Source organism: Leuciscus leuciscus (genome assembly GCF_965113295.1).
Source record: "Leuciscus leuciscus genome assembly, chromosome: 21".
Lineage (NCBI taxonomy): Eukaryota > Metazoa > Chordata > Actinopteri > Cypriniformes > Leuciscidae > Leuciscus > Leuciscus leuciscus.
The window spans coordinates 7,527,983-7,542,272 of NC_138745.1; the positions used below are offsets into that span (position 1 = coordinate 7,527,983).

General features: G+C 36.3%; 1 protein-coding gene across 2 annotated transcripts in view; it reads left to right on the forward strand.

The window, feature by feature from the left end:
* prkg1 (protein kinase cGMP-dependent 1) overlaps positions 1–14,290 on the forward strand; it is a 173,996-nt gene that overhangs the window by 153,636 nt on the left and 6,070 nt on the right. The window lies entirely within an intron of this gene.

Genomic DNA, 14,290 nt, shown 5'->3' on the forward strand with positions numbered 1-14,290 from the left:
CACACTTGTGCTCCTAGCGGTCAAAAATGACCGTCTCTCCTTGGAAATGAATGGGAGACTAATTTCATCTAGTGGAAACTTTTGGTACTGCGGCCAAACAAAATCTTACTGAAAGCAAATTTTTTTGAGATATCAAGCTCAAGTTTGGAACACAACTTGTTTAGATTTATGGTTTTGATTTTCTTGCAGGTTTAGAGTAAAACATGATTTTGAATATATATATATCATATACATTTTAAATATATATATTTTTTTTTCATAACAATACACATAAAATTCTGTTACTTTAAGTTAACTTTTTTTAACTTTTTTGACTTCAGCAATAATCTGCCAAGTGTCGTCTTTGAAATAAGATCAAACTCTCTAATGTTCTAAAAAGCATTCAAGATTTACAACAGTTTAACTTGAAACTTTTAACTTTTCAGGTCGATGCTCAAAAAGTGAATAAATGGATTATAAATACAGCGTAAATATAATTTAGTATAAAAAAAAAAGCCCCCCAAAATACAAAATAATAAATAAAAAACATTATCAAACTAAAATATAGCACATTAATTTCATTTGACAAAAAAAAAGAACAAAAGAAATTCATCATTTTTGACCAACACACGAAGAGCACCAGAGGCTTAATCCTGACAGTAGTTTTTTAACAGCAAAAGAAGGTTTGCCCTGGCGAAAGCTGTTAGTAAATCTGGCCCATATTGTCAGAGATGTGACAACTGCTCAGTCCAAACACTGACATTAGACAGCGCTCTGATGTTGAAATCCAAGGTCATTTAGGTCAGTGAAACAAGCAGTGAGCTTGAAGGAAGGATGGCACCTGCAGTGAAATGCACTGGTCTTGTTGCCATGGTGGCGTGTGTATTCAGCACCACTGTCCTCACTAGAGCATCAGGCGTCTCGAGTGGTGAATACACAGAGTGCTATGAAGTTGTGTTAATGAAATGCACTGTGCTCACAATAGCAAGTGTCTAAACAACCTCTATCACTCAAGAGAATTACGTTACGTTCATTAGTTACTAGGATACTGGCCTTTGGATAAATTAGCGTGTGTGTAAGTGTGCTTCATACTTCTGCTTCCGCAGACTGTCCTGTTTTCCTATTGGTACATTTGGATATTTCAGAAATAGTGATTTTTTTTCCCCTGCATATAATAGGGTTTGGTAGTGCAGTGCAAAAGAATTATTCATTGTTGCATCGCTAATATATTTATCTCAATTTTTTGTTGTTGATATTTCAGAGTCATATATGTGAGCTATGTGCAAGAATCAAACACAAGCACATAAAACACTTGATTTTTTAAGTGGTAATATAATAGAAAATTATTGTAATTTTTAATAATGATATTTATTATTATCATTTACAATATTTGCATTTGTATGATATTATTAATAATTATTTAAATATTATTAATAATAATAATAATGATAATAATAATGCATTTTTCAGTGGTGGAGTTTTGGGGATGGGACTTTGTTTCCTTGGCTAATGGAAAACACGAATTTGAAAACATTATTATTATTATTTTTCATATATACAGTGAGGGAAATAATTATTTGATCCCCTGCTGATTTTGTAAGTTTGCCCACTTACAAAGAAATGAAGGGTCTATAATTTTATGGTAGGTTTATTTTAACGGATAGAAACAGAATATCAACCAAAAAATCCAGAAAATCTTATCTGAAATAAGTATTTGATCCCCCCCAAAAAGTGTATCACAGAAGTGTTTCTAGCAGTAAATCTACAGTACATATTAGAATGATTTCTGAAGGATCATGTGACACTGAAGATTGGAGTAATGATGCTGAAAATTCAGCTTTGCATCACAGGAAAAAATGACATTTAAAATATATATAAAAAATATAATATAATAAAATATATTTTATTATTTGTCTGATCAAATAAATGCAGCCTTGGTGAACATACACTATTTTCAACAAAAAAAATAAAAAAAATAATTCAGACCCCAGACCAGTGTTTGTTAAAAGAATTGTCCTGCTACAGGGTTTATAAAAATAACCTGATGTATGCAAAATTGCTACTGACTTGGACTTGTGACAGAGGACTTCAGACTTGGACTCAAAGACTTGTCTGGCAAATAGTTTGACATTCTGATCTGAGGTTACCCCAAAAGTTGCTCCATGTTTGTTTAGCTTCCTTCGCCATGCTGAGAACACCGATAAGGCAGATGTCATTTCACGCCATGTTGGAGCAGAAAAACGAGTACACTATGTTCTGTCCTCTGCAATAGGGTGGACACATTGGCCTCATGCCAGTCAACAAATACTAAAGGCCCTGATATACACACAGCACAGGTCTTTTTTGTTCATCGCACAGGGGTAAAACAAACAAATTAGTTAAATATAAAATAGCAGTATATTAGAACAACATTCATGCGTGTTGTCTGTGTTTGGGCTGGACATGCCGAGGCAGCTGTCTCATGTCCCTCTTGCTAGCATGTCCTTTTTCTTGGGAATCACCTGACATAAACAGCCTCTATATGTAGCAGCAGAGGAGACCCTGCAAAGTGGTTATGTGATACATATTACTGAATAGTAATTGGCTACAGACCAATATTGACATGTAAGGAGTGTTTTCATTTTTTATCAGATTTATTCTAGACCAAGAAAATATGAATAAAAAAAAAGTGCATATATTTTTATCTTTATACAGATATTACAATAATATATATATATATATATATATACAGAACAAGCTCGTTTTTTGGTCTCCCAGCTTGGTTTGCTGGTTTTAGAGGTGTTTTGTGCACTTTTCAGCTGGTCCAGATTTGGAGACCACTGCTAAGACCAGAACTTTTGTTTTCGGTTGTTTTGACGCGCTGTAGAAACGGTACAATGACACAATTATGTGAACATTCCAGATGGAACCGGTCCACCATTTAAATACCACTGTCCCACATGCATGGCCTATAATTGTTACCAGTCGGTTATGAAATTATTTCTGATTTATGAGCATTAGTTTTAAAAGTTTTTCAGCTTCTTAAACAGACTGTCATGTTATTAAAATGTTTTGAATAAGCAATTTAATGCTGTATTTGATTTGGTTTATATTTCCTCAATGTACCCTCTTAAGAGAGACAAGCCTTTAGAATTGTTCCCCTTACTAAAATTATGTATTTAAAATATGATTCAACTATTGGGAATTGGGAAAAATTTAAATAAAAATCCATTGTTGTTTTTTAGAACTTCTAACAAATCATCCACTTAATTTCAGCATAACATTGTTCATATGATAGTTTATAGTCATGCAACATTTTTTATTCAAGACACACTACACGTATAGAAATTGCACCTATTTACCACATTGCTTGCATTTTCTTGTAAAATCTGTCCAGACATACACTGCAGAATCCTTCATCTATAGAAACACAATCTTGACAGATGCTTATGTAAGGTGTTTATTTTTGTACCTGGCCTTTCACTCTCAAGTGCAACCCGCTTGACAGCTCAGTTGCTTACATCCTCCAGAGGTTCAGTTGTATTCTGTATCATTGACTATGAATTCCACATCCATCTATATGTCATTTCATGAAAAAACAACAAAAAACTGGATGACTAGCAATTTCCTACTACTTAATTCTGAAAAAAACCCCAGAGATTCTAACGTAATAACCTAGAATACTGTCTAACTGATGGCTGCTCTTTCAATTCCTCATCGTCAGTTAGGAACCTGGGTGTGCTTTTTGTTACCAATCTTTCATTTGAAAGTCATGTGTCTAGTATCTGTAAAACCCCATTTTTTCATCTTAAAAATATATCTAAATTACGTCATATGCTCTCAATGAAAAATCCAGAACAATTAGTTAATGCGTTCATGACATCAAGGCTAGATTATTGTAATGCTATTATGGGTGGTTGCCCTGCACGCTTAATAAACCAACTCCACCTGGTCCAAAACACAGCAGCTCGAGTTCTTACCAGAACCAGGAAGTATGACCATATTAGCCCGGTTCTGTCAACACTGCATTGGCTCCCTATTAAACAATGTAAAATTTTTTAAATATTGCTGATTACTTACAAAGCACTAAATGGTTTAGAATGACTACACGCCTGCGCACATATATATTCAAACGCGCATACCTATGGACTGAACACGTACTGCGCTTGTGTGCGACATCTGCGTTTTCGCAGGTTTACGTTTTTGAGGTTTGCACAGAGATAACGGATAATCGTTTGCACCGTCGAACCTATTTCAGGGAGTGCGTTCTCGAGACACCAGGCACTGTTTTGTGCGGATGGGCGGCCGGAGCGCGTTAGGGTTTTCCTGTTAGCGGCCGTTAAATGAATAACTAAAAAAGCTAATGATTTTTTTAATGTGATTTTGTGCCAAAGCAATGGAAAAAGATCCACCATTTGGACCCCATAGACTGCTGTTGTGCTCACTGTGTAAAGAGTTTTGAAAAAGTGATCTAAGTATTGAGAAATGGGTCCTAGTGATTGTAAAGATGTGGGTCACACTTTAGATTAGGGACCAATTCTCACTATTAACTAATTATTTACTTCAACTTTTGCTTCAATAAACTCCTAATCACGGTATATTAATAGTAAGGTAGTTGTTAAGTTTGGGGTATTGGGCAGGATAAAGGGATGTAGAATATGCATGCAGAATAAGGCATTAATATGTGTTTTATAAGTACTAATAAACACCCAATATCCTAGTAATATTGCTAATAACCAACTAGTTAATAGTGAGAATTGGACCCTAAACTAAAGTGTTACCATTATTTTTAATTAACTCTAAGTGATGATTACACAAGCACGACCTTTTCAGTCAGCTGAGCTGCCAAGCCATTCTTCTGTCATGTGTTATGACTGTCCTGCGGTAGTTTGGAGAAAGGCCACCCGTACATCATAATGACAGATGTTATCTGTGGCATCAGAAGAGGGTGTTGAAGGAACAATACAAATTGAAGGAGAAGTGCAAGGTCAGTACTGCTGTTAGGATTCATGTGACTGAGACCTCGCACGTTGATCTAAAAACAGCCCAAGAAAAAATCAGGCCATTATACGAATGATACATGAGCCGACACGAATGGTTGTTGCATAAGCTGATAAGCTTTGCACTCTGGCATTTGCGGTGTACTTCTGGAGTCAAATTTTACATTGTACATTGAGGCATTACGAATATTTTTACTAAAACGTAGCAAAACTGGACTCAGTCAAATGGTGAATTGTATTAATATGAACTGCACTGACCAATGATTCGCAAATTGTTTTATTTGATCCCAACCGGAGTTCAATTGACAAATGACTTGACAGTAACATTCTGATAAACACATCCAGTTAATCAGACATATTTTTTTATAAATAATGAAATCAATATATCGCATAAAAATGTCAGACTGTATACAATTCTGTCAGTTCAAACTTTATTATCAAAGCCTAAAAAGGACATTATAGCATGGAAAAAAGTTGAGTGTCGTTTCCATTGGTGGCTTTACAGCGCATCAGATTTCACATGTAGCCTATGTGGAATGGTCACATGCATGTACTGGATATAGCTTGCCAATGGACAACCATTAAATAAAAAAATGTGTTAGTTGCTCTAGAGAGATCTGTGCTTGACATTTTACATTTTGTAAGGCCTGTCTATTGAAGAGTGATTTTAACATTATTCAAAGTCCCAGTGTGGTCAAATAGGTCATGTAAGACACGTGCAAACTTAAATGAGTAAAATATAATGTGACAAGAACCAAGTCAACAAGAGCTAACCTAGACTTAAAAAGGTCGCCTTAAGTCAAGGGGATGTAATGCAGTCAAATGCTGCATTGTGGAGAACACCTGGGCAGGCCGCCCGCAGCACGCTGTTTTCTGTCATTTCATCCATCTTTTCTTTGTTGGGTATGAGGTCAAACCCCAGCACCCAGCCGTTCTTAGCTAACCACTGACCCCTGAGGAAACTGCCCGCGGCCCGACTAGAGTTCGGACTTAGGGCTTATTTTCACAGCTGTAACAGCAGAAGTGGATATGTTGAAAGGCTGCCGTTTCTGCATGGAGGAATTCGACTGGTCTTCAGCTTTTTACGAGAGATTGGAGGCCAGTCAAGGTCTAGAACATTCCTCCTAAAAACTCTGGTGTTCATGCTAGATTGGCAGCATTTCAAAATGATAGTTCACCCTAGTGAAAAAAATATATATTTACCGAGTTGTATTTAAAATACATTTATTTCATGATAAGTATACTAAACATAGATTGACATGCCTATGTTCTAACTGACATGTCTATGTTCTAACTGAAACCTATAAATGTAAAAAAAAAAAAAAAAAAATTTACTGTAAATGTAGTTATTTCATGCTTTCATCAAGCACACAAACTTCACACCTTAAAAGTGTCTGAAGAAATGTAATAATATGATTTTTAACATAGGCCTAAATATAGGCTACAGTATTTTTGTTCAGTGAAGGGGGCAGTTTTTGTATATGATAAGTCAATCTCTCCTCACCTTACATTCACGGGCTGTGAAATAGAATTCACCGACAATCGATTTTGCTATACTTTTGCTAAACAACCGAACTCGCTAGAGTGCACATTATTGAGAGTCTGTGTTGCAGATTTGGCACATTTGTCAGAAGGAAACCTTAAGAGTCTAGAAGTGCATTGCAGCTAGAGACACAAGTCTCACCATGTATTTCAAACCTGAGAATTATGAAATTATTTTAAGATGATGCTATGTAATTTTTTTTTAGATGAGACTTTATTTTTTTGTGCAATCCAATGAAAATGTGAGGTATAAATTGAAACATCTAGTTTGTTTCTGCTAATTGGTGCTGTAAGGGCAGTTTCCAAACACAACTTTTGCCTACAGCGCAAAAGTAACTATGAGCAATTTGCAAATAAAATTATTTAATTTGTTAAATATTTAAGTACTACTTAAGAAATGTGTTTGTTTAAATCCTCTGATTACCTGTTATGATTAAATGTTTGATTCAATGAACTTTATTTGAGTTCTACTTGTTGAGTATAAAATAGTATAGATAAAAGTTTACAGGAAATGTGCCTTGAGTTCAAAAAATTATAATTCATAATAATTCATCGTAATGAAGTAAGTTGTAATTATGACCTTTACCTTTTCAATAATTTAACCACACTTTTAATATCAGGTATTCTTTAATTCAATTGAAATTGATTTCTATTGCACTTTTCACAATTTTGCATGGTTGCAAAGCAGCTTTACATACATAGAGAAATTAGTTACAAAAGTAAAGATGTAATTATGAAAAATAAAGAAAACAACATACATCCAGTTTGAAATGGTGAAAGAAATGTATGTTGATCAGAAATGTTAGTACTTTTAGTGTATTCCTAATATACTCCAAATGCACCTACGGTACTAATACACTTTTCCCATTAATGCTACTTTAATGGCCCGTTGGTCTTTGAAATGTGGAAATGTCAAAATAGTATGAATTATTAAATGAATTATTAATTTTATCCTGACCAGCCCTCAAAAATCCCAAATAAACTGCATGAAAAGTAACAACTTAAATTGTATTAAAATAATTTCAGTTCATGCGTCACATTTAAACCTGCAGCATAATGCGAGACCGTCATACCGAAAAACGGTTTGCTTATAGTAGTACTTGTAACAGTATAGAGAGAACACAAAGCAACCCCAGTTGTGTATGGTGAATATCTGCGTGGTGGTGCAACTGGTAAACCGGGTGTGCTAGTGTGGCTGGGACTCGGGTTCGAATCTAGTCCCTAGTTGTTCCTACATTCAGTGTACATATATCTGTTTCCATTGTCTCACTGATGTTCTCCGGATACATGAGTTACTGGTATACTGGGGGGTGTCTGTAAAATGTCAGTAATAGGGAAATTCTTAAGCTGTTATAAAGATTACTTTATTGTATTTGAAGCACACAGCAATGATGCTATTAGCACACTTCAAGTTTACTTGGAATGCCATTGCAATGTGTTTTAAAAGCACTAAAAGTTTGTTATCAGTATAATATTAATGTATGTTCAACACTCTTACAGTGCAATTGAGTTGTAATTGTAATGTCACCAAATACATTTGAAAATTATGCTTGAGTGAATTGTGCATTTCAAATCTTAAATACAAGAGTATATTTAAAGTATACATAAGTGTACTTGGAAGAGTTCCTTAACACAAACAAGCATATTTAATACAACTTTAGTTGAACTTCAGCACTGCCTTTGGACAACTAAAATGCATTTAGTACAAAATTAGTTGTTCCAATTTAACAGACTCTAAGTATACCAATTTATAGTGGGCCACAAATACATTTATACTAAAGTACATACGAATAAATTGTGCTTAGGTATACTATTTTTTCACTAGGGAAATTCTCTTCATTTACTCACCATAAGTGTCATTCGAAACCTCTATGACTTTCTTTTGTGTGAAACATATATCAAATAATTTCTACCAGTAGAGCTTTAAGACCCAAGTACTGTAAATCGGCTTTGGATACTTCAGACTGTCTTATCAAAGCCTCTCAGTCAGTACCCTCTACTTGTTTACTGTCCCATTTAAGGGTTATAAGTACATATGGGTAACAAACTGTAATTAATGCTCTCGGCTACGGCAGTGGAAAATCTCTCTGGTTGACCGTGTGACGTCAGTCATCAGTAGCTCTTCTCAGAGCTCACACCTAACTTATCACCTCTCAACAGCTTATGTGAAATCCAGCCCACTCCCCTCTTCCCACTCATGGAGCTCAAACACTTGAGGGGTTATGCTAGTTGTAACCATAACCATGGAAAACAACCTTGGATTGTAGACTCTTGTTTAAAAGTGGTTGATTTGAAGAATAAATTTAGATGATGTAAAAAAAAGTTAATGACAATTAATAGACTCTTGAGTAATTTGACTTGTCTAATTAATATGGTTAATTCATTTGAATGTACTTTTTAGTTGCCTAGTGATTCTGTTAAACCAGTGTTAAACTGTGTTCTCATACATTTAACATAGGACTTGTATTTCTGTCATCACCATCACCCTTCTGGTTCATCTTCAGAACACATCTTTCATCATTTTTGCCAATCCATTTACAGTCTACAGTCTTCAAGCTTCAAAAAGTACTTTTTAAAATGAATTGAGAAATTAAACCAAGTCTTCTGAAGAAACAATCACTTTAAATGATGAACAGATTCAACTTAGGCTTTCATTCACACGTAAACATTGTATGTGCGTAACTTGCGAGAATCAATGAGGTTTGTTTTTGTGTGTCATTTTTGTTCCAAAGATGTGAACAAAAGTCTTATTAGAATTGTCTTTATGGGTGAACTATCCTATTAACTGCTGATTATATCAATTACCTGTAGTAGATTGTGCCCCAGTAAACAACCATGACCAATATAGTTTCATTTATCAAATTAGAACTCTTACTCCTAGACTTGAATTGCAGTTTATGTAGGGCTAGGATTTTTTTTTAATTATCGTTATTTTCCCCAGAATACTAGAAAAAGATGATTTACATGCATTCTTTTGTTGATGTGGGTGGGACAATGTACCAAAATACTGCCTTCTTTACAGAAGAATGACTCTCGACATTGGCAGAAACAGCCAAATCACTATGTGGCATAATCTTCTTATGCAGACAAGTGCAGTGGTCTCTCATTGGCGTGAGAGGTTGGAGGGGGCAGCTGTCCCACTGGCCATGGAGTCTTGATTAAATATGGAAACTTACTGCAGATACTGTGTCCTTGCCGTGTCAGATATCAGTGGTGGTCCTCCAGGGTGTTTTCCAGCTTCTAAAGTGACATGAGGGTTTCTGCGCTTGTACTGAGACTTTGACCTTGAGACTTTTAGCATTCTAACATCTAAATTTGTGAAAAGTATGGGGAAATCATATTATTTTACTCACCCTCATGTCATTCCAAACCCGTATGACTTTCTTCTGTGGAACACAAAAGTAGATATTTTGAAGACTGTTTTGGTCCAATGAAAGTTAATCCCGTTGGTTTTAACTCTTTGGATAATTTTTGGCTGAACTATCAGGTTATAGCTAGATACTTTGGACCAAAACATTCTTCAAATGATCTGCTTTTGTGTTCCACAGTAGAAAGAAAGTCATACAGGTTTGGAGCGACATGAGTACAATTATTTTAAAGGTACAATATTTAAGAATTGTGTAATAAAATATAAAAAAATCACTTGCACAGTGTGATATACAGGGTGGGAATTATGTAATTTTAGGGGCAAGGCCATTTGGCCTCCACCTTTTCTTTTTTTGGGGGGGGGGGCACCAAGGCCATATGACAGGGCACAAAGGCCATTGAGTACAATTCGATGGTTTTCCCATTCAGATTGATACCATAACATCCTAATTTGGAATAAGACATGGATTATGACTTTTTTTTTTTAATAAAAAAAAAATGTAATGAGAGAGAGAGAGAGAGAGAGTGCCATTACATCCAGAAGGTATACACCCTCACACAACAATAGAAACAACATAAATGCCAATAAAAGCATTCAGAAAGACCACAAATGCCAATAAAAACATTCAGAAACAACACAAATGCCAATAAAAGCATTCAAAATATTCATTCAGTCCTCTTTATCATGTGAGTGTGAGAGAGAGAACCATTTCATCCAGAAGGTATACACCCTCACAACAATAGAAACAACATAAATGCCAATAAAAGCATTCAGAAACAACACAAATGCCAATAAAAGCATTCAAAATATTCATTCAGTACTCTATATCATGTGAGAATGTGAGTTATTAATTATGATTATCAAAGTTTACATTCAATATAGGCTATAAACAAATTTTGTTTAAACATGTTATAATTTGCCTATATATACATACATACATATACATATATAATATATAACATAAATTGTAAGAATATGACTAATAGTAAAGACTAGTACTAATAAATAAACATTAGGCCTATGCTAAAGTTATTAAATAGCAGTCCCAAACTAGTTTTTGTTAATACAATGTTGGTATGAGCCACTACAGTCATTTAAAAATATAAAAATAACACAAAGAAAAAATAGTGGCATTTTGGGGTTAATATGGAAAGGACAGTTACCATGGTGAATACACAATATTAACAATAACTGTTAATGAAACATGGAAACTGCTCCTGGTGAATAGAATAGAATGAAATTCATACCTGCATTACTTTTATTTCGTGTAATTTACAACGTAACGGCGTTGCATGCTCGTAGTTTCTTTTGCACTTGATCAGTGAGGCGATACAGCGCGCGCGCCGCCGCATTTGCGCGTGCAATTGAAGAGTGTGCGCAACGAGTACAGGATAACAGCTGACAGGACAAGAAAGTCCGTTTTTCTGAGGTAAAAAACTTTATCTCAGCGTACACTTATGTCACTGCCTGGTAGTTCCTATTGTGCTGGGTTTTCTGAAGTAGTCATGATTCGCCTCTCATAACATAACATAACATGCTCTAAACACGCACGCAGAGTGGAAAAGGAGGCGCGGGGAGCAAGGATCACAGCGCAAATTTGAACTATCGATATGCGATATGGTCTAATTCCATATCGCATTTCAAAAATATATCAATATATTTTTTATATCGATATATCGCCCAGCCCTACACTGCACCTGCGCGAATCCACGAACTAATTGAAGTTCAGAGACTACTTGGGTGGCTCTCTGTAATTCAAAGCAGGCCCACTATGCCGCACTGGCGCTTTATACATGGAACTTGGACAGGGCCAGGGCACACAGGCCACTGTGGCCGTACGATGATTTTTTTTTTCACGGGGCATGAAGGCCAAAGTGTAGGGCAACGGCGGCCATGGCCGCGTGGCCGCGGTATAATTCCCACCCTGGTGATATATTTCCTGCAGTTGTGTACTTACAATCATAGATATCATATAATAAAGGCTAGATGTCTCGTCCGCGCTGCTGGCCAATGGAGGTCGACGTCCGCACACGGCGGCCATCTTGCCACAGGGAGCTCGCTCACTCGTAACACTGTGTTTTAATGGTGCATGTACTTTTAAATAACCATAACTTGCTAAATTTTCTACCGATTTTCAAACGGTTTGTTTTGTTATAAATGTCGTAGTTATGACACTGCATACATATGAATAATTATAACAATGGACTTCCATATGAAAGAATTATAGCCACGTTAATAACGTTTGTAAGAAACCAAACCGTTTGTAAATCCGTCAAGATTTCAGCGAGATAAGAGGATTTGTGTGCATGCTGATCACTCACCTTAATTCAGATACCACAGAGCTCGCCAGAAAGCTTCCCTGTGACAAGATGGCCGCCGGTGATGCCGTTCAAGACTCCGCCTTAAGACATCTAGCCTTATATGGATATCTATGCTTACAATATCCCAAAACTTTAAATAATGGCTCGTCCCTGTTCACTTGTCACCTGTCAATGACGTAATATCTGCGTTATCCGGTTTCCGCTTGTACTGCCATAGTAACCACGGCGACAGACGTGGACAACTGCGTAATGTTTAGCGGCACGCTCATGCTGTTGTTGTTTCGTTCAAACATTATGGACCATGGCAAGCAGACTTTGGGACAAAAGGAGAAATAAAACGAGGATCAATATCAGCGTGGCGTTTTCGAGATCCCGAGAGCTCCACGTCCGTGACAAATTTCGACTTGACAGAGTGTACAAATGTACATAAAACGAATCAATGTTATATAGCTCAACATGATGAAATGTTAGAATATGATCAGTATGTTATTCTAATGTTGATCTAGCTTACTGCTAGTCTCATACAGACAAACTAACACATAGAATAACATTATAAAACTTTCAACAGACTCAAATGCAGTTTAGTGTAATAGTGCAGACCAAGTAAAACAGCGCTGCGTTACCTCACAAGTTTAATTCGTCAAATAAACTGACCTGTGTGAGTAGTAATTCAGCTCTTGCGGGTAGTTCGGTAGAATGAAATGTCCGCATGTCCGACTCATGTGACGCTGATATCTGTCTCAGTAGCAATCGCTACCTGCTTTCAACCACAGTCATGTTAAAAACAATGTCCAATGTCCATGTTCACTCATCCATAAACATTATTAGATCAGTCGGCATGACGACAAGTTCCATGATTCCCCTTATGCGTCATCAACCTACGCCATTGTTGTTGTAAGAGGTTAGCGACCCCTAGCGGCGAACAAAATTACATATTGTAGCTTTAATTTAAAGTATGGGTACCTTACCAAGCTTGGTAAAAACCAAATGTAATGTGTCCTATCTCTAGGTCACACAAGAGAGTTACACTGAAGAATTAAATAAAATAAATGTCAGATTTGTTGTTGTTTGACATTTGACAGATGGTTATAAATAAAAACACTTATTTAGGGCAAGGACTGTCACCCTTTCACAATTTTTTTTTAAAAAACAGCTTTTCCCCTTGGAATTGAGTAGGAATGCAAGTATTCAGTTTGTAAATTCCTCAAAACAATACTTAAGTGTAGTAGTGAAGATACCTGTTTTTGGTCCCATATGACATGCCATCTATCTAAAGATATATTTCTTCCAGTCTTTCAGATGGTTTCTTCTGGTCAGAGGACCTAGCTATCGCACTTATTTCCAAGATGAGCTAATTTTGTTATTATATGTGTTAATTGAAAGGTTCACAGTCTCTCAGTGCTAAAGCATCTAAATGGGCTCATAATTATGCAGCACCAATGTCCTTCTCAAGTTAAATTTGAACTTTAAGGAGAGATGGGGTGGTGTGAGGGTAGAGCGGGGAAACCTTTTTCTGACTAGGCGAACCACAAGCCAAGTTCACATGCTAAAAATAAAGCTGGATCAGGCAAGGCAGTATTAGCAGAGACTGGAACTCACATAGAGAACACAGTCAAGCTCAGTTTTGGAACGGATTGAGACTTAGTCGCACTAGTCTTGCCAGTCAAGCGTACTGTCCCTGGGCAAGCACGAGGACAGAATCTCTTGCTTTGTGAGATTTTCAGCAAATCAGCGAGGACCTTTGCTCAACTTTTAGTACTGTCTCTGCTGATGACAGTGACAACTTTGGGTATTTCTGCAGCCAAACATTGTGTCCAGAAGAGCTTTCACAGACCAGTATTGATGCGGAGAAGCTCCACCAATCTGGATCGCTTTGTCCTTCACCAGACTCGAATTGCACTGCATCCCAAATCTCGAAATGTAACCTGGAAATGGCGCCTTAACTCTACTTTTGAACAAAGACTGTTGTTATTATTCTGCCATACGTGCTCTTGAGGCGAGGACTATACTGCATATTGCAAGCCAGATATTGCAAGTTCTTCTTTGCAATAGTGCTGGTCGTTTTGAGAATTGTACATTTAACTGTTTCACAGTATTTGATT